Consider the following 27,307-nt stretch of genomic DNA (forward strand, 5'->3'; position numbering starts at 1 on the left):
TGTCTGCCTCTCCCAGTATTTACTGACCAGAAGGTATAGCCCAAAAGCTAATGAGCTGCTAAACATCGCTGCCACCGAAGAGAGATGTATTGTGAATTTGCAATTTTGCAAAACACCACGCACATAACTGATGATTCCTGTCAGTAGCTGTAGTGTGAGATCACGATTGACTCCGAGATAACAATTAAAATGGAATACATTAAGTAACTCGTTATGGGAAGGGGAAACATAAAGCTTGTCACTGACTGTGGCTTCGTTTCTCTGATGCAGACACCTCATGAAAGCCTTAATGACTTGTCAGGTATCACAGATCACGAGTCCATGTATAAAACTTATTTGGAATAGTCTACAGCTTCGTTCTACTGCAGGCAAATCACAAATTTTATTTATTTTGACCTCTTTCATGCCCAGACAGAATAATGGCTAAATGATTCAGAAGAGAAGTATTACCATACAGTCATTTCACTCATATAAAATTAAATCTATGATTTACAAAAGGACTTCTTATTTTTGAAGAGCCTGAATTCCACACTGGACTTTACTGCCATGTGCCTTAGTTCCCATTTTACTGCAGAAGAGAAAAAGAGAGCTCAGAACAGGATTCACAGCGAAACGTTTTGATAATTGCACTCCTGGCCTCTGGACATAAATTCTGAGTATAACTTCCTTTAAACATTGATGTCCTTTCATGAATCTAGACTACCCATTCACTAAAACTTTCATGGCACAGGAATGCTGCTGAAACTAGTAAATGCTGCACAGGGAGCACACGAAATTTCATCCTTTTAGAGATTTAGGCACTCTTCTCATCACTGAATTCATAAACTATAACCCTCTGGATTTCAGTGCAAAAGATTCATCACGTACAAGAAAAAGGGAGCTTTCCAAACACAGCAATATTCAAAAGTGTACTTTCTCTACATTCAGTAACTCAGTGCTCAAAATCCTCACCATATATTGCCACATCCTCAGGGGCCATCTCCTTATTCGTCTGGACTGGTATAAAATAAGGTCAGTGATGTTTATTTTGTTTATTCATTTAAAAATAAACAAATAATAACGATTAAAAGAAAATCAGTTCACGCATGACCAACTCAAAATAAATTTCACCTTCACTTTGCTCCCTTTTCAGTGAGCCTGCCCAGAATGTCAGACTGCAGATTTCAATATGTTCTTCCAATTATAACTTTCTGTGCCACTTGAATTCTGAGGTGCAGTGAATTCTATGCAATGAAAATGAAGCTACAATGGTCCAAAGCTCAGGCTTCTAATGAAGGCTGCCAGTTTAAATGAAAAATGAAAACAAGACACCAACAAAATCAGACACATTTCAAATAAGAGGGAAAAAAAATTAAGCAATACATCAAGCCAACTTCCAAAATTTTCTATTTCTAATGTATTTTAACTCCTCACACTACAGCTGATAGATCTGGAGGCCTTAAAATTGTATATTTTTTTATTATTTTTACTCGTTTGCTGTGCTTCATTAGATAAATTTCAAGCTTGACTTTCTGCAAGTAACAAAGCATAAAAGACTAAATCATGAACCACTGCTTTCATTACACTCTCCCTTTTAAGGCCAAAACCCAGCTTTTAAGCAGGACTGAACATCATATAAGTGCATTGGCTCATGAAATATTGCACATTAAAATCAATCAGAGTTTATCCTGGGAGCCTAGACAGAAAAAAAAACATGTTTCTCATGTAACTTTTAGAAATGAAAAAGGAGAATTTTCATCACTGTAGCTGATCATCACTGTATGAGTGAAAAACATATGGGCAGAGCAGTACAGACATTTTCCTTATTAGGAAATACCTGCTAAATGCAGATCTGTGAGCAGTAATCAGGCAGAGGAGGAAAAAAAAGGCATTCTCTAAGGACACCTACAATTAACTACCTGGAACAAATTAAAGTCAAGTGAAATCCATTAGAACAGGAGATCCTCAAAGTTCTGCTCATGCCTCCCCTGCATGGCCACGTGCTGCCTAAACATGCACATGCAACAAAACTAATGTTTCAAAGAACTAGCAATCATAAAAATAAAACTATAAGCCAATTCTAAATAATACTCTATGCTGGAACTTTAATTTGAGCATGTTTGAAACACAAAAATCTCTCTTTGGTGACATGAATTAAAAAGCCCTCTACAAAATCTGTACTATTACTTATTTAATCAAATAATATTTTTCATATGTATATATATATATTCTTTTCATTCCAGGCTGAGTCATACTAAAGATACATATAAATAAAAATAAAAATCTGTCTTGGATAATATCTTTTAAAGGTTAACTTGAAAAATCAGAAATCCATACCTGAACTCGAAAACAGTGTTGACATTTTCTAACTTAAATTGTTTAGGAGAAAACTATCTACAATGTTTTTTGGTTTTGTTTTTTTTTTGTTTGTTTTTTTTTTTACAATGAAGGTTAGTTTCAACAGTTCTTTCATTTAATGCTTCTTCTACCTTTAGTTTAAAAGAAAATAGAAAAGCTTACCAAATGGCAATTGACCAGGCAAAACGCTGGCAAATTTTGTTGACTTTCTGAAGCAATTTCACTTCATCTTCTCTATTACAGACTCTCCAGGTAATCATTTCATTCCAGGAAAGCCATCAAAACACCTTTTTCAACTCTTTTGCAAGGTACTACATTTGACTGCTAGTGAATACTTACAAAGTTGAGGCCACTTTCTTGAATAATATGAAAGTTTCCAGTTCTAAACATAATTTATTGGAATTTCTGAAGAATTTCTGTGTTTATCTGTCTAACCTTACATAGAAAATTCAAGTCTTGACAAGCACTCTGCTTGGACTCCCTATGTTACACTGCACAAAGCCCATGTTCTGGACATGAACCCTTCTACTGTCTAGGTAGATCTAGGGTGGTTTTTTCCCCTCCAAGTTTATTACATTCATTTTTATTAATAAGCAAAAAAATTAAAAATAAAAAAAAACCAAGAATAAACATGGTTTCTAAAAGAACAAGCACCACTACTAGTGGTTCATTCAGATTAAGACATGAAATTCTTTGTTACTTCCAGCTAAAAACAAGATGTCTGAACACTGGCCTCCCTCAGGCTTTCCAGTCCCTCTCACATCACCCTGTCTCAGCCTTTGCCAAGATGTTCCTCTTTCCCCTCCCTCCACCAGCACTGGCAGCAGCTGATCTCACAGACATGGCTTTAAAGATCCCTTCTGTGATGACAATTCCTCCCCGCTCCCAACCCATCCATGTTGTGTCCCATAACACTGCTGTCCCTTGCAGTAGCTCAGCGTTCCCAGGGCTCATCTGGGACTCAAAGCACAACATCGGGTGTGATGGAATAATCTAACTGCTGATTAATTTTATCAATTAACTGAACACAGCCACATGGGTGAATTTGGCTCCCACTTGCCAGGGCCCAAAAGCAGAGGCTGAGTCCCTCAGAAGTGGTGCCTGCTGCCCTTCATGGAGTGCCAGTACCTGGTTACCCCACAACCCAGACAATTACTAAATATTTAAGAGAAAAGAACAGCAACTGTGAGTAATCACTATTTGTTCTCAACAGAAATAAAAAAAAAAGGCATCATACTCAAGCTGGGAACCAAATTAGTGTGTTCAGAAAGGAGAAGTTACACATACCTGAATATTAAGCAATCTGGCTGGAAGTAAATGCAAGACAATTTACAAAACAATTTTATTTCTCTACTATATGACCTTTCAAATTCTCCTGAACTAAATGAAAGCGGGTTCATTCTCAAGCACTCCTTCAGTGTGACACTTCATCAGATATTTAAAACAAAAAAATCTATATAAATTATAAACTCTTGAGATTTTTATTTACTATCTCTTGATATACATCACCACAGCAATGCATGTGAAAAGGCCAGTAAGACAAGCAGCATGTAACTATATTACTAAATTAGAATTTAGTAATATATTATATTATATTAATATAGTTAATATAATATTAATTATAGTTAATAGTTAATATTATATTAATAGTTATTATTATAGTTAATAGTTAATATTATATTAATAAATTAATATAATTTAGTAATATATTATATTACTAAATTATATTAATAATTATATTATTAAATTAGAAAATTTTAGAAATTTTAAATCACCAAGCTTATGCACAGGCAGTCTGATACCTCCCCCTTTGGACATCACATAGGAATAGATAAAAGGGTTAATACATACTTGGTATTGTTCTAACAAGCAAGATATCAGCTGGTAGGTGAGACCATACAGAAAAGCACCAGTGAAGCCCAAGGAAAATACCAGCTGTCTCTGCTCAGAAAAGACAGATTACCACCTGTCCCTGTTATCTTCCATACACAATACAAGGCACGTTGGTCATTTTAACAGGGATAACTGTACCCATATGCTGTTTAGTTTTGAACTGCACTCTGCCTACTTGTAAATATTAGTGATGGATCAGTCTAAATTGTAGATTAGCCCAGTGGTGATGTTTAGGTAGAGGCTGAACTTCACGCTTACTTTAGCTCCCTGAAGCCTTAATCTACAGCGTGCTGAGCTTGCATCACTGCTTTAGGCAAACAATGGAAAGCAAACCCGTGTGCTCACAGGCATACAGGCACAAAGAGAGGAAAAGAATTTCAAAAACATTCAAATTTAAAAAAAAAACCAAAAACATTTAATGGAAGAATTGTTTTAAGTCACAGTCTGGCAAAAAAAAAACAAAAAAAAAAAACATTTAATAGAAGAATTGTTTTAAGTCACAGTCTGGCAAAAGAGCTTTGTTTTATATACTGTGAGAAGCCCTGCTTACCTTTTAAGCAATACACGAAATAGCGGTGTTACAAAATCATAAATACTGCTGCAGATTTCAAAACAAGAAAAAAAAAAGAAATAAAAGTCTTCCTGAATTCTATACAACTATGGGGAAAAAAAAAATCTGTTCCATTAAGTTTTACAATGGCAGTAGAACATGCCATTTATGACACAAATACATAAACAGCACTTTTTTTTTTAAGAGCAGATAACTAGAATCTCAGGAACAACTTTGATTTGGACATATGATTCTTGCAAATTAACTGAGTGGTTTCATGTTTGACTTGTGACTGAACTCTTATGGCATTGCTTTTATAATACATTCTGAGTTTATAAGGAAATAAGAATAAAAAGAATCATCTACAGTGTAATGCCACCTTCACAACCACAGCACTGCCAAAAAAAGCAGACTCAACCCGAATCCTCAGATCCCATAGGAGCTGCAAATTTTATTAGAGTATTCTGGCTCTTCTTTTTATTCTCTTTCAGTCATTCTCTGTGTTGAAGACCACAAAAAACCCCAAAAAACAAAAACCAAAACCCAAAACAAAACAAAAAAACAGCCAACCAAACAAACAAAAAAAAAAACCTCAAAGAAAAAAACCCACTTGAGAATCGCTGGCATGGAATACAGCTGACTGCTGTCTGTCAGCCAGATGTTAGTGGCTAAAAGCTGCATCATTTGCAAGGAATAGCAAGGATGTCTGACTGGGAGGCAGGAATGCATCACCAAGGAGTGGGATGAAGGACCTCAACGTCTGAGAGCCTCTGAAACTTCAGAGATTTGTGGAGCTCTCCAGCCTTGCTCAATTCCCATGAATACTTCGCCCCAGCAGCTGTTCAGATGTTTGTTTGAACACATTTTTGTAAAAAATGTTGAAATAATTATTTAGTATAATGCTCTTGCATCATGGTCTAAGCTGCTGGTTACTGCAGGGCTCTGAGACAATGCCCTGTGGTTTTGACCCAGAATCAAGCATTCACTTATGCTGCTTTCAGTTTTAAAAAAAAAAAAAAATTAAAGGCCTAGAGACATGAAAGATTCACACTGAAAGCAGAGGATCATAAATTTCCTGGTCTGGTCACTGACTCCTACAACTCACTCTATTAGATCAGGTGTGAAATTTGTGATACTTCAGCAGAAACTTAACACTGCATCCATCCCCACGGTTTTTCCAAAAAACATGACGTATGTCAAAAATCCACCGCTAGCCCTTTCAGTATTTCAAAGTTCTCAGTTTTTCAAACAATAAAATTTCACCACATGTTTACTCATAATATATACTCTAACGCCTTCCCTGTCTGCACTTACTCGGCATTAAGTTGCTGAGTAAACACCAAAAAAAAAACCCCAAAAAATACCACTTCCCACCCCAAAATCACAAATCTACAGAACAACCTGATTTTCCACTTTCACATATGATTTCTTATTAGAAATTTGCAGGCTAGAAAACACAAAATTTTCATCAAATTAAACCAAGGGAACCTTTTATTTTAAAACATCATGCAAGAGTTGCACAACTTATTGACAAATTGCCTTTAAATAGCTAGTAATTTAATTAGCTTCCACTTTATTGAAGCTTAAAAGATTTATTTTTCTCTCAGCTAAGCAAGCCAAAGTTTTTCTTGTGCTGATCTACAGAACAACTGGAATTCACATGCTGCTTTTAATAAACCTTCAAATGCTCTGAAGATGTACTTCTTTAAATATAAATGAATTCACCTTCTCAAATTTGGCCCTGTCTTGTAAGGGAAATACAAAACCCTAAATTAAATTTTAAAATAAAACTTGTGAATCTACTGAAATAGTTTTCATATCTGAACTTCAGATACATTATTCATTTTTATTCTATGTCCAGGTACATGCAGGATTATGTAACTTAATTACCCTATGTTTGCTCTGAGCCTATTCAACTGTGTGTAAAAAGGATCATATACAACTTAATCACGTAGCTATCAATTCTCTAAGCCTGACCAACTGTTAATTGAACTTCTCAACCACAGCAGACTGTCACCCCTGCCTGTGCTCCTGCCACCTGTGCCAGAGTTAATACTTGGGTGTCAAAAGTACAGCTCTGCTTCAGCTTCAAACAGCAGCTTTTGTAACTCTAAGTCTAACCACAAAAGCCTGCAGGAAAATGGTTACAATACTTAATTGCACTCAGCAATCACTCCTGGATTATTATAAATTGACAACAACAACAACAGAAAGATAAAAAAATTAACGGTCGGTTCAAACAAACTCTCTTTGAAGAGCATGGCCTTATGAACCGATAAATTCTTTTTAGTTTAAGCACTTTGAAAGAATGAATCTTTCAGGCAGTCAAAATTTCATGGCTTCAGTTTGATTAGACTTTTGCTTCCAGTAACCAAACACAGTTGTGCAATTCCAGGCAAGAAACATCAGTTTCCTACCAGATGCCACTACTTAAGGTTAATATACCAGGTGAAAATAAGGAATAGCACTAGGTGGAATTCTGAAAATTCAATCATTAGGTTAAGGTCAAACAAGAAAAAGCAATTATAGGCATAAATACTGTATAGGAAGGCAAAAGTCACCAAAAGATGACAATCTGGAGGACCATGATTTTTCCATACCTTTACCAAATACAGTTAGTCTGGCAGCAATATGCTACAGCCCTGCATGTGACTCTGACAGCAAGATGAGAGATCTTGGTCTGCATGTTCACACTCCTTGACCAGAAGCTGTCCTCTCTGATAAGTATCTGTTGAAATAAGTTAGCCTAAACATAGGCTAAGTATCACCTAGCACATAGCCTTTCCCTAACTAAGCTGTGTCCAATTCTGTACAGTTCAAATAATTAAATTATTAGATATTTTAAGGCAATTTGTCAATAAGTTGTGCATCTCTTGCATGATGTTTTAAAATTAAAGGTTCCCTTGGTTTAATTTTATGAAATAGCATAATTCAAATCAGTTTTTCTCAAAACAAGTTGCTTTGGCAGTGGCTCCACGTGCACTCACCCTGCCTCTGAGTAGGGCTGTGATAACGGCAGGGAAGGACAGAAGCAAACAGCTGGGATCAAAACCTCCCAACTTGGCTAAACCATAGTCACAAGAGCACATCTGACTTCATTTGACAGAAAAGCAGCTAATGTCACACCCAGCCAACTCCCCACCTCTGTAGGCTGCACCTACAGAGAAAAGGGATGAGGTTTTCCTCCCACTCCCCACTTTGTGAGCCACACAGGAACAATGGCAATTGGTTGACTGGGATACCTCAGTCTAATTCTTCAGCAGCTGCAATCTAGAGGAGTAAACTCCACAGTCCAGGAATTTCTGTGCACTCAAAATAGCCTGTGCTTGCTGCTTGCTTCTACATGTGAGAAATCTCTTCTTTTTTTTTTCTTTGAGAAGACTTACAGAGTAAGCATCTGAAACGGAATAGCCTGCTACTGCTGTGGTTCTTTTTTGAGTCTATATACAGTCTCTCAAGTATTTAATTACCTTTTATATTTTAAAACTACTATATAGATTACACTAGGTTTGAGTTTGGGTTTTTGATTGAGATACAGCAACCCAGAGCAGCAGCCAGTCCCTTACTGGTAAGTTTTCTCTGCAGCCTTAACAAAGTGCGCAGACATTCAGGCTGAGCTTCCTCACATAAACCCAATATTAAAATAAACCTTTCAAAACTACAGTCAGGTTATTTATTTTAGATGGAGACAAAATCATTGATAATAATCATTCATATTAACATCTAAGCAAGTTTTCTTAACACCTTCCCGACTTTCTCAATATCTTTGCTGATAAATTCTGGGGTTTTTTTGACATGCTAATTAATACTATTCTAGGAAACAACCAACCAAACAAAAACCAAACCAAAATTACGGCATTAGAAGAAAGTTAGCCACAGAATAATGGATGTTTTCAGACTGAAAAATTTTCTTACAGATAAGAAGAGAATTAGTTTATGCCAGATATCATATATGAAAACAATAAAGTAAAAATAAATAAGTCAACCAAAGAAGTTATAACCAGAATAAAGTGGAATATTTTCCTCCTTGTAATACGTGACTTTGGAAACTGTGGAAAAGGTTACAAACCATATTTTTGCAAAACTTCATAGAGAAAATGAAGTATTTTTCCCTGTTGCCCACCATAACATAGGCAGAAAAAAATAAATCGTAAGTGCTTTATACTTTCTTCTGGTTTATGACTTTGAAACATTCTTTATAAGTTTTGAACAAAAAATTAATATGTTCTTAAAGAATTTTATTTAATTAACAGAAAAGGTAACCTCTCACTGCATTTACTAGAATTTTCACTTTCTCTCACACAACTCTGTGCACAAAAAAAAAAAACGCACTAAGAAAAGTCTGTGAGAGTGCAACTTTAAAATGACCTGTGCTGGATCAATACCACCTTTCCTCAGTGCATCTCTTGCTTCTCTCCCAAGAAACAAAGTAGTAAAGTAAGCTATAAGGAACAGCTGAGAGAGCTGCTTTATTGCACCAGATTTATGACAACCTGAAATCTATTACTTTCCTCTATAACTCAAGCACAGTTTGGCATTGACATTATTTTGAATTCCTTCCATATGATTAAAAGGTGACAGCCTTTGACAAGGAGGAGCTGGACTACACATTCTCCAGAGAAACCTTCCAGCCACAGTGATTCAAAGGCTGCTAAATGTTCACCTTTAAATACTAATATTAGTAAAGTTCTTCTAGGTTTACTTTCTGCTAAAACTTTAATAATTCAACTACTATTCTTAACAAATGAACCTTGCTGCAAAAGACCTTCATGCACACTAGAAAACTGAATACTCAGCCATGTCCAAAAGCTTTGTTATAAACCTACAAGGCCACTTTGCACAAACTCAAATAAATCACCTTCTCTAGTTTTCATACAGCCAATCTCCTTAAAACGCCTCAGTGAGAGCGTTCGCTTATTTCAAATATAAAACAAACAAAACTGAAATGCTCTCTACGATGAATTTCATTTTTATTGCAGGTTCAATGTGTTTTAAAAGGGACCAGAACATTGCTGGATGTACACAAAAAAACTGACATGACCTTGTGGAGTATCTTTGAATTAAAAGTCTGAAATGGTTTCATAAACTGCCACAAAAAAACAGTGCTTTCCTTCTGAAAACATTAGTTTGGTCTTGCTGGGCTTTTTTTCCTCTCTTTAAGTTCATCTTTAACTAAAATGAACTTGGAAATCGGTGATTGCAAATTAACAGAAAAGAGGAATATTACTTTCAAACACCAACAACATTTCTTCTGTTTCTTAACTTGAAATCCCTGCTCAAAGTCATAAGCCCTAAGATATCACTGCATCTTGAAGAAATTTATGTAAAACTCCACTGGATCTTTCAAGTTTAGGACCCTCATATGTAGTATCGACGCAATTTCACTTACAAGAAATTTTGTATATTTTAATGTTATTCAGTGTCTACTGTGAGGAAATAAAGGCTACCAGCAGAGTGCTTATCTTTGTAGTCCAAGAGACCTATTCCTTTACCTTTCCAATTGCGAGCGTCAAGATTACAAAAAGGAAAATAGTATTAAAATGTATGAGCTCTAGAAATGTGCTATGTCAACACTCCACTGGGCTACAGTTCAAACCTAAATTTTCCAGGGCTTTAATCTGAAGGACAATTAGAACACTTGCAAGTCGGGATTAATTTTCTTTTTTATCGTGAATGTGTGTAATCAAATAACATTTTGGCATTTTTTCCAATGAAAATATCAAAAGGAAGCGTGAAAATTACCTAAAAGAAAATAATGCATTTCTTAATTTTTAACCCCCATACATAGGAATCATATAAATAGTTCTTATTCTTTAATTCTGAAACTTGCCATTCCCACGAATTTTTGAAAAGATTTTACTTGGAAAGAAAACTGAAAAGCCACTGAAAATATTTTAACTGTTCTTTTTTTTAAAAAAATCCTACAATAAGCAACATTATGATGTTAATTGCAAATCTCAGTAAAGCTGCACCAGCAGAATGGCCAACCTGTCTCAAATACTTGTCATTACAGACTCAGCTGGCACTTCTTTCTCAAAGTAGTCAGTAAAGCGCTGTCTTTGTTGTATAAAACTCCCACACAAAGGTTATTTCTATATGACCATAGGTCTCTTTAGATACATTTTCTACTGAGACTAGGGTAGAAAAGCTCTACTAGTTCACAGCCATAAAGCACAATAATTCAAGTCTGGAATACAGGGTGGCTTCCTGGCCTAAGTACTCTTCGACATAACTCCTTTAAAAACCTTTTTTATTTCTTTTAGGCCAGTTCCACCCTTGCAGTACCGTCCATTACAAAACCTGACAACACGATACGGACAGTCCTGAAAACTAAAACCAAGTTGTGTTACTTTTTAAACAGGTAGCAATACACTCCAATTTATATTTTATATTTTTTCTGAATACGCTAATGAATTCATCACTTCTCAAGACAGCAAGGACAACTGAAAATTACTGCATGGTATTGCTTGCTTTATAGTAAAATTTGAAGAGACATTCAAGGTTTTCGACACAATAATTTCTGCTGTACGTTCTTAAGTGCAAATGTTTGTCATCCTGAATGTTAAGCTTGCAAATACACATGTAATTCTTCAAAGAGGGAAAAACAACACTTCAAAAATAGGTAGTGTAACTATCGGAGATATGAATTTATTTACAGGAATTGACCTTTGTACTGATGGTGCATAAATCAAAGACTGAGCCAGTGCTGATCACTCTGAAAACACAGACTGCAAAGTACCCAGGGTGCTTTTGCTAACCATCTAAAATGAAAAACATCTCCATTGCTGACTGATGCTATCAAAAATTACACTGAGCTTGACAAAGTCAAGTAAACAAGCTAAGTAACCGAGCAATGCACTTGCAGCAGGTCTATCTGCTGCTCCAGGAAACTGTCTGTCAACGTGACACATAATAGAGATGGTTACAGCCCACACAGGGTAACAAACAGCCCAGAGATCTGACACAATACTGCCTCTGTAATTAGTATTATCCTAGTGATATATGCTATGAATGTGCAGCAGTTTGATTGAACTTTGGTGTAGACACAGCCTTCTTTCTCAGCTCAATTATTTTCCTTTGGTACATATTTCATATCAAACCAAGATGTAGTTTGCAGGCTTTCTAGCAGTCTATTCATACAGACTAATTTAATATAGATCATTTCATGTAGAGATAAACCCCGGTTTGGGGAAGAAAAATATGTAAAGGAAGAAAAATATGTAAAGAAAGAAAAATAGCAAACGAAAGTGACTTTATTTAAGGACAGATGAGTTTCTCAAGATAACTAAGTCTTCAAAAGGAAATGAAAAATAGTAGTAGTGATAGAGATTAACAGCTCATTTACTGTAAGCATGCCCAAGGCTGAAGTAGAAGCTAGGTACAGGATTCCATGGATAAAAGGCAAATATTTTCCCCATCATTAAAATACATTAAAAGCTTTCACATTAGTTTCCCATTCTTAACCAAAGAGATTAAAAAAAACCAGGCTAGTTCTGTTTCCTGCCTACCAGAAAGTGAGCGAATAAACAAAAAGTTACTGGATTCAAGCCTAAATCTTCATTCACGAAGCCTAGCCATGAACTGGATTCAAAATGAACCTTCTCTTCACTCACTAACAGAAGAACATTTCTGTGTCACCAACAGACTGCACACAAATCAGTTTTGTCCTCAACTACAGCCTTTTTCTACTCCATCTTCAACCAGAATCCAGGTATTTTGAACAGTAAGATTCCCTGCCTCCTTAAAGTTGTCGTAACTTCTATAGTTAAATGGCAGCCAAAGGAGACTTCACATTACACTCCCTCCAAAATATTCCTATGCATTACAAACCCTCAACATAGAACTGCAGAGATTTGGCCTCTGCTCCAGTAATGAACAAGTTCAGGTGCCCACAATCACACCATAAAGCCAACTTTCCCCAGGACATACGCAGTATGAAGTGCAGAGACTTTTATTGGCTGACAAGTCTCATTTCACACCACCACTAATCCTTACCCCAGAAAAAAGCTGCAAGAGAAACAGTAATGCTCTGCCTAGGAACCTCTGGTTATGAATTAGCTCAAAATTACGAGTACTATTTTGCTAAACAAAATGGCAAAGCATGCCCAGAAAGCATTTGTGTAATTTGATCATCTTAACAATCACCACTGGAACTAATGAACAATATTTAGACAAAAGCTCACTAAATTACCAAAAAAAAAAAAACCAAAAACCAACTACCTTATATTCTGTTGCTGTCACAAAGAAACAATTATCTTCCCATCACCAAAAAACCTACTTCACCCCACTGTAACAAAGAACAACATCTGCCAGCACTAACTTTATGTCGACCCATAAAAAGTACTTTCCAATATATTTTGGATAAAAACCTCTTTCATAAAGAGTGCTTTTTTACCCCCAATTAGCCCTAGTATAGCACTACTCCTTCCCAATTCTTTTTGGAGAAGCTCTCTCAATTCCAAGCACATCTTGAACTTCCTCAAGAAAGTGAAACCTGTACCATTCCCAATCAGGGCCTTAAAAATTACAGCTGCAAAGCCTGCCATAAGTTTTTATAGTGGCCATATTACTTCTTTTATAGATTATATTGTAAATCTAAGATACAAAAATAAAATGCACAGGCTCATAAAAGATCTTTATTGCATGCAGCAATTGAAAATACATTTTGTAGTTTATTTTTTAAGGTCGAGTTTCTCTCTGTATTAAATAATAGTTTTGGAAAAAAAATGCCTAAATAATTTTGTGCAGAATTTTTATTTCAAGTCAGATGCACACAAAATCTATATAATGCACAAACACATGTTTAATTAAACGAACAAATTAGAAGCAAAATGCTAGTATGTATCTGATTTAGAAGATCAACACAAGAAACGTAGGGTATGTTAAACTACTTATTACTTCAAACAATTGAATATATATGAACACTGACATACTTTAATATTCCATTGAATTGTTTCCCTTGTAATCAAAAAAACGAAGGCCACACGTTCTGAAGTCTGACACTCTGCTATCCTCACAGAAGGGCCTACCTGTGATTATTTATTACCACTGTGCACATGTATTTCAGATTCAATTTCCACTCATCAACCAGAAGAATCTCCAATACCTCTGTAGTGGGAACAATCAGATGCAAATAATCATCAGGCATTAGACACACTAAGCCATATATCTCAACAAATCATCTTAGCCTAAGAAAAACCCTTCAAGGGAAGTAATTATTATCTCTCCCAATCATTTAAAGACAGAAACAGAAATAATTAAGGTCATGAATAAAGAGATCATTACTTTTAATGTACCTTTGTGTGCATCAGGTCTCAGCCCCAATATGATGACCGAAGTCAGGGCCAACACCATGTACCATCGGGAGCAACCCCTTGCCTGCTTTTGGAGGGCAAGAAGTTACCGAATTAAAAAAAAACATAAATCCTTGGAAATAACAGATGCAAAACCATTTTACCTAGCTTGGATAGATCTGTTAAAAAGGTTTTTCTTGGCTTTTTGTGGGTAATGATCCTGTTTCCAGGCCAGGGGCAAGGCTGACCCCATGAGAGTCCTGGCCTTCCACCCCTCCCCAACTCTCCCATGGCCACACCTGCCCCAGGATCCCTCGTCCTGGGTTAGAGCCCCTGTGGCTGCAGGGCTGCCAAGTACCAAAAGCCTGAGATCCAGAAGAAAAGACAAATGATGGCTCATTAAGGACTAAAAGTGCAGGTACAAACAGCATTATCAGAAAACAGATATAAGTTTAAGAGCTCCTAGAAAAGGGAGAGGAGGGGAGGAACGGGAAGAGGAACGGAGCCATGAGGGCCTGGCACCTTCTGCCGCCGGGCAGGGTGCTTCATTTTCTTACACAATCCCAGCTGGCAGATCTGACACAGCTGAGTGCCCACAGGCTGGGATAAAAAAAAATTATCTGCTCTGTGCACATCAAGACACTTTTAAACAAAATCTGCTGAGTAAGACTAGTGCATAACCAGCTACTTTGAACTGTTTCCTGCTCTTTTGGTGGTCTATGGCTTTACAAGATGCCATCAAGATGAATTACACACAGAGACAATAACCAAAGTCTGGTGAATAGTTAATGTCTTTGGATGTAGACCACAGAACAAATCAAACTTTCTGCTCTCCACTTTAAAGATACCACACAGAGCCTCGTCCAGCCTTGCGTATCATCAATTCACTTCAACACAGGAACATTTCAAGTAAGTGTTTAAAACACAAAAGAAACACAAACCCAAAAACTTAAAAATGCACATTTCCTCATTTCAGTAAGATACGACCCAAGGAATCCATATTTCCCATGAAAGAAAGGCATATTAAAAGCTACTACTCTTTTCTGACAAGCTATGCTTCGGAAGTTTCAACTGCAGTTCTATTCTGTCCCTTCTCCTGCTTCGCTTGGATTCACTAATTTCTGTACTGTGTGAATAACTACATATTTCTTCAAGTCACAAATGTTACTTAGGAAGACAAAAGAGTCTGACCATTTATGCTGTGACTTCCCTTACTGTGTTCTTAATTGAAAAATAAATGACAATAATGAAACAAACTCCAGTGCTGATTTAAGTTCCCAGAGCAGTGCGAAAGCTAAATTACAACAGAATTAGCAACATTTTTCATAGTGATTTACTTCATAGGCACAAAACTTCTTCAAGCTGTAACTGTGGACAGAGTAGCATGCATATATATATGTATATATATGACTTCTTAGAGACAGAATCCCTGCATCTGTGGTCATGGAATTACAGTACTAATTGGAACTTCTATACAGTATTAGTTGACTTGTAGCCTCAAGTTACCTTTTAATATTTGGTTTAATAGAACTATTAAGTCTCATGTATCCCAGGCTTTTCAAATTTGGAACAGTTTGTGCAACTTTCTGAGCCCATTTCAAATCTCCAACATTCTCTTTTGTGTATGTGTGCGGACTCAGCATTCCAGCAGTGGTCTCACTAGATTACTCACCTGTACTTTACCTCTACTTGTATTTCCCAGTATATCTTGGAATAATCTTGTTAGACTATCTAATTTACAGCCTTTGGTCCCATAATGCAAACCTTCTGAACATACAACTTTCAGGTTCAGATACATGATGAAGCCTTTCAGTAAAAGCATATACTTGCAAGGCAGTTCAGCTCAAATATGGAGAGTGGACTTAGCTTCACCACAACTTATCTGTTTTCTTATCTTGTTTATCTTATTTGTCTTATGTGCAAATCCTGCAAGTTGTGACTGATGATGATTGTGTAAATCCATTTTGAACTATGTACTTCTACTCTTTCCACCTCTCTCTATTAAACTAGTGGGTTTGTGCGTGTGTGTTTAGAGAAAAGGGTCACTGCTTGACTCTTTCTACAAAGCAGTCAGATAATTTGAAGAAAAGTAAATCAGTTTTTCACCATTAGTTTACAATGCTCTTCCATGGACCAGCTCTCCTCACGCTCATCTAATCCTTTGTGAAGACTGGTTTAAATCAGGTTTCTTTTTTGTCCTAACTGAAGTCAGGAAAAGATTAAGCATACTTTCTCCTTTCGAGTAACAAAATGTTTAAATGATGACAGCATACTGAAGGAACAAAACCAGGGGCTGTAATTGCTAATTACTGCTCCCATTTTCCACCCCTTTTACTTTCGAGCTCTGCATCTATTCCCCGACACAGAGCAGAAATATGTGTGAGCTGTGATTCTCCCTCTAGAACAGGGAAAACTAATTGACAGCCTGAAGGCTAAATCCGGCTCCACAAGATGGTTTTACTTGGATCCCACGATGGCCTAGAGCATCAGGTACTGTGCTAAACAATTTGCTTAGCCCACAGGAGAGCTGGAAAGAAAGAAAAGGAGAGAGGACAAGTAGGGAGTGGGAGGAACAAAAGAGCCTGGGTGATGGCTGACAGGATAACAGGGGAATTTTAACCGTTCCAGCATTTCCCCACCTTCCCAAGATGCCCCCAGAGAGCATCTAATGTGGGGCAGGGCTGGAGCAGGCTGGGTCCTTCATAGGGTCTGCCCCCAAACTGGGCTAAGCCAGAGGGGGGACCACAACCACACCAGGCTCTTGAGTCCACATGCCTTTTGCAATACGGTTTTAAGAAGCAGCTTTGCTAAATGTACTAGATCATCAGAGCAGACTGTGGGTAAACTGCTGCCCCAAGAACCCCTACAAACTCAGGAGAGGAAGGCAGTACCATTCCTGCATGGGAGCTACAATCTTTCCAAAGGGAGGTCACACTGCTGGAGCAGAGATAGTCTGGATGTTCCTGGTCTAGGCACAAAATCCTCTTCTGTTTGGATCCTCTCTGTATTAAAACAAAAGGGCTGAGTTGGACTTTACAGGCTTTCCCCGAGAACAGGTGAAATGAAAATCAGTGACACTCATCTGTTCCTGCAGGAGCAGCCCTGAGTCCAGCAGGAACACAGTAAATTAAAGTCAGAAAAACAAGTCTCTCTGTTCCAGCATCTTGTACAGCACCTACATATTATTAGCATTTATCCTTTTTGGCCTTCTCTCTGTGGGCAACAGAGGGTTAAATACACAATCATCTTGATATATTCATCTGATCCATGAGCAGCTGGCAGGGAGAAAGAGAAAAAAAAAAATAAGGAGGCCCATAACCACAGGGAATCAACAATACAGGCTCTAGAGGAATAAATCCAGGGAAATGGAAAATTACAAGTTAGAGAACTCAATTTTTATCCCAGCACCACCCAAAAGGGCTAATTTTTGGAACATTTCAAAGGGTTTCCAAAGTTATTTGCAATTAGTGGTAAAAATAGCTACAAAACATTTCAAATAATCCTTAGAAGAGAGTGATGAAGAGCAGTCTTGTGAGGAACAAATAGAACAACGAGAATTCCCAATCTCTCCAGAGCTGACAGACATTCTTGTGACCCTGAGAGCAAAATTTAATTTCTTCCTGCCTCAGCTTTTCTGTCTAGAGAACAGCAACAGTAAGACCACCTTCCTTTCCAAATACAGACACATTAAACCATTTATAAAATGCTTTTAAGAACTTTATTTGAAATACCTCCTTATAAATAGGGGAGTGAGGACTTCTCAGAGTATTCTTGCAAAGGGAAATACTCCAAAACAATGCTAAGGTGCTGGAATTGAAGTATGCATTCATTCTCTTTCCTCTGTACACAGGCAATATTTACTAAAATGAGCTGACCATTATGACTTTTGTTTATTTTTGGAAAATATTGTTACTATTTTGGGTATAAAAACCTAATTACTTCAGTTAGCATGTTAAAATGAAGTAATTCAGAGTGCTTCCCATTACACTTTTTATTAATACCAAAGGATTGCTTCAGCCCACTAAGAGTGAAAAAGCTATATATTAAGGAGATTTTGTATTATATTTTATTAGCTAATTCCATGATGGCAGTTTTGAATACTTCATTGTCTGCTCCTTCAATAATTATTAATATAAGTCTAGTAGATCTTACTTTATAAGGAAGCTTTGCCATCACATCAAGTATTTTGCTTGATGCCTATTTATTAAAGGACAGACCTTTCCATTGTATTTAGTGTTTATTCAGAAAGTGGTACATAGGAAAGTTTTCATATATTTTGAGGAAAATCTGACCTGGTAATAAAGCAAAACCATAGTTATTAGAAGGAGCAATCGAGAAGAAGACACCATTTTAAAAAAATAACTCAGTTAAGTCACATTATCAGTGGAGCCTTTCCTGTTTTAAAACCTCACCACAGACTACACCAAAGAACCTATTCCACTAATAAAACTGGAGCCAAACAAATTATCTTCAGATAAAGACGTCTACAAGAGAGACTTGCTAGTGTCTGATGAAAAATTTAAGAACAGCATGGTATTCGAGGAATCTGCTTAATTATTGCCATCTTACTCTTGCAGAATTTTTAGTCTACATATTTTGTATACTTTAAGGTCAGGTTTGGTTCTTTTTTGACATCAGCGAAAAACCTGCAGGTTTTTACTAAATAGTCTATCAGTAGCATAATTATTGAGTAAGGATAAGGCTTTTAAGCTGAACACCAGACTTCTAACATTAACAGTTTCTGCCAAGAAAGCATTTACTAAGAGGAATTAGGGAACAAAAGCAACCAAGAATGCCTTTGCGTCTGGAAATGGTTACAGAAACCAAAATGGTAACTCACATAACCCTAAGACTCTTTTTTTTTCTTTTAAAAACAAGTGTTAGGAAAAAATATGACACTTTTTCCTCTTTTTTCCACTTAAACTGGAATACTTCTAAGCTGTAAATGAATAAAAAACCCTTTTTTGGTGTGTTTTTTCCTCACTTTATTATGAACTTCTGAAACTGAATTATAGCATGTATATAGGTAAAAAATTAAATGCCAGCCTAGCCAGCTCTAACCCACAGGTCCCCTCTCCAATCACTTTTGATAGCACGGAAGCACAAAGAAGCCCAGTTTAGAGAGTCCACATGTGTTTAATCTTTGATTAATTGAACAAAAACTAAGAGCCTCCAGACATACTTCTTTTAATCACGGGCAAGATACCTTTTCAGTTGCTTTGCTCATAGGAGAGAGTCAGCAGATGTCTGTCTGGTCTAAAGGGAATTTCTCTTTCTCTGGAGAAAACAGTTTTAAATAGGAGAGGAACAAATAGGAGAGACATATGCTGACTAGGCACTGCTTAACAGATGACGTAGAGAAGCATCTACTACCTCAGGGACTGGAACGGGGCAGTTTTCAAATTAAATTTCTTTCAAATTCAAAGCAATCAGCTGAAATCAATTTACATACAGGACGCAAGTCAAGTCAGACAGTTCTCATCAAAACAGCTCACAGACACAAAGATGCAAATCTGTCTTTGTCAGCAGTATGATCTTAAAGGAAGGTTTTAATAGGATGACAGTAAAAAGAAAAATAAAAACCGATTTCTTCACAATTTCCAACACAGCTGATACTTTTGTTCTCTGCGGAATGATGATTCAAAATATTTCATCGATATGGAGTATTTGCCAAATATTCTAAATTCATACACAAAATGAATTGGCACAATGCAAATTTATCTCCAAATTTTAAGTCAGAATCAAGCCTCTCAGTTCTTCAGATAAACATGTTTTAAAATGTAGTACTGGGGGAAGAAGCATAAGAACCAATGCATGAGGATTACTAGCAGCATTTTATTTGTCTGACTTCATTCTTCTGCCTACAGGCGTATGTCCTATATCACCATCTAGGAAATGTAAACACTTATAAAAAATAGGAATGATCTTCATCTAGTTCTACCAAGATGTCTTGGGGGATGGTGGAGGAGGAAGAATGCCTGTGGGGGAAGAAAGATCAAGAGTCTAAAGCAGAAATGGGGGGGAAAATAGAATAGATATCTATTGGTTGAAAACAGCATATAAAGACTTCCTTGGACCAGAGGAAGCTCACCAAAGGAGAGTTTTTCCTCTCAGGAAGGAGACAGCCAATGGTCCCAATTCATGTAATAACTTCCACCAAGGTGCTCCCTCTGAACTCTGCTTGAGGCTCTGTAGTGTGGGAAGGGAAGAAGAACATGCAGCAGGGACTGAAAACAGACTGCAGTATGAAAACCTCCTTTTCCTCCTTCATACAATTAGGATACCTGCCTTTATTCCTATTTACAGTTGATGTTATTAGTCTGAATTGTCTTCCACAGGGTTTTAAACAGCAACAGCAAAACTAAGGAGAACTTTGGTATCAATTCACTGTGTTGGCTGGATTCAGTAGCATGACTTAACCATCTGTCTCAGGCTCATGCTTGCAAAGGTAGGGTCCTGCAAACTGAACAATTTTAATTCTACTTTTTTCTCTGAAACTAATGACAGATAACCCTAAATCTGCAAGGAATATCTTTCACCTTATTTTAAGAACAGAATTCCCCAGCTTTGGTTTCAGATAACTTTTTACCCATCAAAGCTGCCATTCCACAAAAAGACTGCCACCACATAGCTTGATTTATGAATTTGCTGAGCTGCACAGCAATTTCTGGCAAGACTATAACATGTCTAATTTTGCTTAATCATCCATCCCAGCATGGCCACGGTAACATCCTAAATTACTCATCAGCTTAAGAATAAATCAGTATACTCACATTATCACAACCAATCAAGAACTCTGTTCCTAAATTCCTCTGTTGTACATAGTTTCTGGGAAGACACAGATAAGTAAGAACAGCTTTCTTGGTCCAGACAAAGTGTTCATGTAGCCTATTATTTTGCCCTGACCTTGGCAGGATTAGATAACTGCGTTGAACAGGAATCTTTCATTTGCGTGCTCTGTTCTCACAGTAGACCTGACTGTAGTGTATCAGCATTTAGAAAAAGCTTTCGTTTGTTGTTTCAGTATCACTGTTATTCACTAACACTGACCTGTGAACTGCTCTGAGCACAGAATTAGCTTTAATGCTCAGATATGTTGACATATATCCGCAATAAAAGTCCTCTCAGCCCGCTCCCAAAATACAGCAAATCTTAGCACTTCAGATGCAGTCTGAAAGAGGCCTCCAAGCATCTCCACAGAACCACCAAAATCCTGAAACACTAATCTTACAACTGCAGACTATACAATCTCCTGCTTTTTAAGAACTAATCCTATATATTTCCAAATATGTACAAGTTGCATTTTAGATAACACACATGAAAATTTCCTTTAATAACAGACTTAGACATAACTGCAAAATGAAGTTCTGCCATACCAAAGTACGAAGTAGAATCATACTTAATTATGGCATTTCCAGTCAAGCCTCGGTGTTTTGGTTATCTGTAGGGATTTTTTTGTGTTTTAAATCTGTACACCATTGCATAAATGATGCATGAATGCATAAATTAACCTTGTAACCCCTTCTACAGTATGAACAGCCAGTAACTCTGATAAGGCACATTCCTTACTTTATTCATTTATTTCATGAGTGCAGGCAGAAGACTCAAAAAAGAAAGACCTTTTGTGATACCTTAACACCAACCACATACTTGAAACAAAGCCCTCACTTTTGTGAGACTTTGCCAAACAAAATTGTAAGCAACATAAACAGCATATGTTTGCCATACACAGGGGTGCCTCAAACGATGGAAATTCTGATATGCATCCAAAATGTTTTATTCATTGTCATGCAACTGAAGAAGGGAGTAACTTATTGTTTGCCTCATTCTCTTAACATGCCAATGATTGCACATAAGGTGTAATTTAAAACATAGAACATTTATACAAATCAAGTCATTTGAATTTTAGCAGTATTGCATATCTTGCAGCTAATAATACAAACAGTAACTCAGAGAGACCATATCTTGCCTAAAATTAATGGAAAGTGAGAAACAATTTTGCAAATAATTGAGCAGCTCATATTCTGCATAACACAGGAGAATGAAGTACAGGAAAGTCATTACTGATCTTCAGATTCTACAGCAACCTTTTCTTCATCTGTCAGAGGAATTTCAGAACAACAGGGGATATTTCATTTTATCAACAATAAGTAACGAGGCTGATGAAACAACCCTCTCCACAGGATGGCTGAATCTATTCCTTGTAATTCAAAGGAACTGGAAGTGGTTTTAACACTGACTGTATGTCACTTTTATACCTTTTAAATAATTTTAAAACTGCAAAAAAAGCATTTGTAGAGATAGAACAGTCTCTAGTATCTACTGAAGATTCTGTTACAACGATGACAATGCTCCATGGGAAAGAATCATGCCAAATTCCCTGGTCACAAATATAACCCTTCTTTGCAAACTCATTATGACAAGGCAAAGGGTGAGGGAAAAGAAAAGGGAAGTGTCTAACTCAGTGAGGAACTTCAGATTTCATATCTTTGGTAACCAATACCACTGTGCTTAAGAGGGAGAGCACCTGAGTGTGCACACACACACATACGTTGAAATATGACAGTAAGTTTCAAAGAAATCAGTTTTTAGTTTCTCCACATTTTCTCATTCACTCTGAAGTCTCATTGGGACAACCAGCTTTCCTAGCAGTAGCATTTAGTGGGATTTTCTAGCAGTAGTAACAAATTACTTCAGTTCTCCAGTTAGCACGAACTTGGTCAGTAAGGCAAACAGAAAATCTAAAGAGTAAAATAAGACTCTATGCATCTTCAAAAATTAGGCAGGGGGGCATTCAAACTCTCAGTTTTCTTCAACTGACTGTAATGACTGAGCAAGTAATATAACAAACTTCTGAAGCAGCTAAAACAGTTGTTCGTGTTTTCCTTAAGCAGATACCTACATTATAAAAAGGAGCACACCTGCATGCAACTTTGACCTAACTGCAAAGAAATTTTTCCTAAATTATGCTACATCTTTGGTAAAATATGCTTCAGAGGCAGTTTCTAGTAATCCAGACTCACTATGCAGCTGCAACAAGCATTGAAAGAGTCAGGTTCAAGGTAAACCTAGCACTGATAAATGGTAGGTTTCAGGATGTATTAGCAACAGCACTCCTGTCAAAAGTTACCCTAGAACTTTGGTGGCAAAAGAGAAATAAGTTTGTCTCAGGGAAATATTATTTGAAATAAAGATTTGCCAAGTCACTGACTAGCAAACACGACCAGCTTCATTTTTATTTGACTTTTCTTTAATGTCCTTGAAAAAACTGTAGAGTAAAGAAAGGAAGATGAATATACCCCTGCAGCTTATTGTTGCCGCTCTTGACATGAACAGGCTCCTACCAACTGCTACATAACAGACACCCACAAGATCCAGAGATACAATTTTCCCCAAAAAGGAGTAACTGGAAGAAAAAAAAAGAAAAAAAAAGAAAAAGCACTTGAATCAAACCATCACACACCAGTAACTGAATTTGTTCTTAATTGGGTGCATCCATTCACCAGACAAGCCTGAGAGACTCAAACGTATGAAGCAGCTGCAGCCACCTTCCACTCTGCTAATGCACTTTTTCAAAACTGCTTTCATTGCTCTACTCAGAAAAATGACTTTGTTTTCCAAATGTTTATGTGATAGCCAAAACAGTCTTCAGCCCTTACTCTGAGGATAAAAGCATGGTTCCACTTTCTTCTCCCACCTGTAAAAGCTGACATTTATGGAGAGAATTACCCAGTTTCGTTTTGACAAGGACATGCCCTTTTCACGTTCTTCAGGACCTTTCACCACTGGGGAACGTGTCACTGGTAGGCAGTAATCCAAAACCAGTTACATTCCTCAGAAACAAAACATGGAGCTGATTTAAGTAGGTCTCCAGTGATCAAAAGGCTGAGTTCAGGAAGTCAGGGAGAGGGAGGGAAATGGACTTGTAGCAGCCTCAGCCTGGAGGACACTACAGCCCGTTATCTGATCATCCCATCACACACCCTTCTGGGCTGCACTTCCCAAACTTCATTCATCTGCAAACTAACTTTGAACACACACAGAGAGCCTCCATTTCAAAAATTTTGTGGGAACGGCATTTCAAGTATAGATGAAATCAGTCAACAGAAAAATAAATAAATAAATCCCCCAATTAAACATTTCATTTCACTCATTTCACTGACTTGTAATTCACCTTTCTGCTGAGTTCCTGCTTATGCAAATTTATCTCCTTCCCATTTACGAAGATCCTACAGATCTATATTACAGAGAAAACGTCATGTAATTTTAAATTACAAAGCTTCTTTGCACAGGGCTGTGTAACAGAGAATAGTTTTACCAGTCTCCAAAGTGCCTGAAACATTTTAATTCCTGAAATATCAAGTGGCTAGTTATTTGATTAGGGAAAGTTACAGTCCCTGAAACATAATCAAAAAGAATACGTTCATGGGGGTTCAAGTATATGTTTTGTTGATTTAATATACCATTCTTCACCAGTCAAAGGATCATCTTGTTTTTAAGGGTTTTTTGGGGACGGGGCATGGTTTCAAAGAAATAACCCCAGAAACCTGAAGAAATGCAGCTGCACAAATATTTTTATATCAAATAAAATAACATTATGGAAAAGATGTAACAAATCCCCAGTGCTATGAGCAGACACATGGCATCTTCAAACATTTTGGAAGGGATACAAAAGGCAGAGATGGAATAAGAGACTTACTTAATTCAATTTGCTGATAATAAATTGTATTTAGGTCGTGTTCAAAGGTATTAACTAAGGACTAACACTATCATTACTGAAATACATATCAATAAGAGAAAAAGCAGCATCCTCTGGAGTAAATGACATGCAAATATCAGTCAAGTCACCAAAGAGAGGTCAAGGACTAGAAGGTAACAAAGCAGAGGGAAAACTATCTGCAATTCTATGATTTATGATTTTAGTCTCTCCCCCTTTGGGGCAATCAAATCTGTTTTAAAAGCCCTTTAAAATACACAGATATTAAAAAAGATAAAACAGCTTCTAACACAACATACTTTTGAAATCCCACTACATTTTCCTCCTTTGCAACTGTGGAATCTATGCACAGTGTATCTGAGGAAGATGTCCACCTGATTACATAATTCTCTTTGTGGATTATCTCAAAGATGAGCACTGGAACTCTTAAAAAAAATATAAACATGAACTGCATGGAGGAGTAACAGACCTGAAAATTTACTTTTAGTATTAAACTGAATCTGAAGACAAGTCTACAACATCCATTGAACAGTGAAGGAATTTCATCTAACTGAAGGTGTTACTAAATGAGGTGATGGAAGAGAAGTGATAAATTCCCTATCATGCTATGAAACAAACTGGTGCAGACAAGAGCTGCCTCTTCCAGCGAGACTCAACAGCTACAGTGCAAAACATGCTGCTGTTTCCTATGTTTCACAAAAGGGTTTTGGTTAAAATTTCAGCATCAAAGCATATAAACAAGTACTCTGAACGATCTTCTGTACTTCCTGGAAAGTAGAAACCAAATAAAGGCAATTTTCCCTTGTAAACACACAAAAATTAAACTATAACATAAGGATTTCTAAAACAGCAATTGTGGATGACTACATGTATACAAATGTAAATGCTGTGCTGCTCAGCCCAGGTGTACTGAGAAGTTAATCAAAACAGTTTGCTGATTTGCAGCAATCCGCTGTGAATGCAGCTACAGCTCATAATGACAAGAGCATTACAGCTACAGTGGAGAGCTTTTTAATTTAATGCAAATTTATTCCACCAGCCTTCAACTCTTTCCTTGTTCCTCACCTCTTCTGTGCTATTTAAAGTGGTTCGGTGCTTTTGCATTGTCAAATCACTACCTTTTTTACCAAAATACTAACCTTTTCTGTCAAAATTCTTTGTCTATGTTCTCCTGGTATACAATTAAAACTGTATGCCATTATACCTACAAATCTTATTTCCAAATATAGAGTGTGGTTTTTTTCTTGCCCTTACAGCATTCTTGGTGGTTATTTTCTGACACTAGCTCTCGATACAAGGGCTCGTGAGATCCATTTTGAGATGGCTTAAGAATTTAACGCTACATTATTGTTAATTGGTGTATGTTTAAATGCTTTTAAAAAGAATTTTTTTTTTTTGGTCTTGAATGTTGGCAGAAGTTCTTAAAAAAATTTGTGGTGATATCAATATTTTGCATTCAGGCCCTGTTATAATCACATGAAGACGACTTGAGATAGGGGTGACAAACACGTTTAGCAACTGTGTACCAGTTCACTGATGCCACAGTGCACCAACCACTGAAGTCCACCTCAGGTTTCTGGGTTCTGATGAAAAGTTGTGGAAGACACAGAAACACTACAAGCATTTCAAAGATTACTTCAAGTTACATCCCAAACCAAAAGACCATGGAACAAGCACAGAGCATTAAAACTCATTTTAAGAATCAACGAGAAATGTGATAAATGAAACAACAGCATTAGATAAAAATCAAAATCTCAAAAACATTAATGCCCACTTAAAAGTACACCTCTGAGATACAAGATAAAATGTTTGGAAGTAACCATTCAGCACCTGATTTAAACAGGTTATACATTTACTGGACAAGCATACTTCCAGCTACCCAGACACTGATTACTTTTATCGCTAAAAGTGGTTAACAAGGAAACAGCATGGTCATAGATCTTAATCTTAATATGTATCTACTCTACTACAGGTGAAGCTTGAGATCCTTGTGGTATAATTATGAAAGTCCTTGGGGTTTGTCTTGAATGTGAGAAACACTAGGAAAAGGGCTCAGATAAATTCACAAATTTATAGTTTATTTCCTTTACCTCATGTGAGAATTATGAAAACCTAGCCCTTCTTCTAAAGTTATACACAGACAGTGGTGCTTAACTTATCTAAAAGATAGGAGCCTCATCAGAGCTAGATAGCAACATGATTCATTTAGTCAGCAGAGATCAGTGTTTTCCGAGTGACTCACCCAGGTCTGTGCTAGCTCTTCAACATGTCACCAGATGAATTGCTACACATTTCAAAGGAGGCCTATCAAAGCAACTTAAAAATAGATACCTAACTCTGAATTGTGAGGCTTCCTCTCATACTTTAGTACCCCAAAACTGATATTTTTTTACCTACACTTGGCCCTCCATATGAATGCCTAAAACACTTAAATGCACACTCTCTTCCTCTAAAAGAAAAGTAGAGTTTAAAGGGTATACAGGAAGAGATAAGCATTACAAGGTGATGTGAAGATAC

The 27,307-nt window shown here is 36.8% G+C and overlaps 1 protein-coding gene and 1 long non-coding RNA gene across 8 annotated transcripts in view; one reads left to right on the plus strand and one right to left on the minus strand.

Moving 5' to 3' along the window:
- ROBO1 (roundabout guidance receptor 1) overlaps positions 1–27,307 on the minus strand; it is a 710,380-nt gene that overhangs the window by 230,723 nt on the left and 452,350 nt on the right. The window lies entirely within an intron of this gene.
- LOC108504286 lies at positions 3,218–16,562 on the plus strand. 2 transcript variants are annotated; one of them, XR_001877057.1, is made up of 4 exons: positions 3,218–3,315; positions 11,044–11,141; positions 14,918–14,982; positions 16,476–16,562. It is a non-coding gene; the product is annotated as an uncharacterized LOC108504286 (long non-coding RNA). The 2 variants fall into 2 exon arrangements; XR_001877056.1 differs by lacking the exon at positions 14,918–14,982.

The sequence above is a fragment of the Lepidothrix coronata genome, unplaced genomic scaffold, assembly GCF_001604755.1.
Source record: "Lepidothrix coronata isolate B3197 unplaced genomic scaffold, Lepidothrix_coronata-1.0 Scaffold157, whole genome shotgun sequence".
Classification (NCBI taxonomy): Eukaryota; Metazoa; Chordata; class Aves; order Passeriformes; family Pipridae; genus Lepidothrix; species Lepidothrix coronata.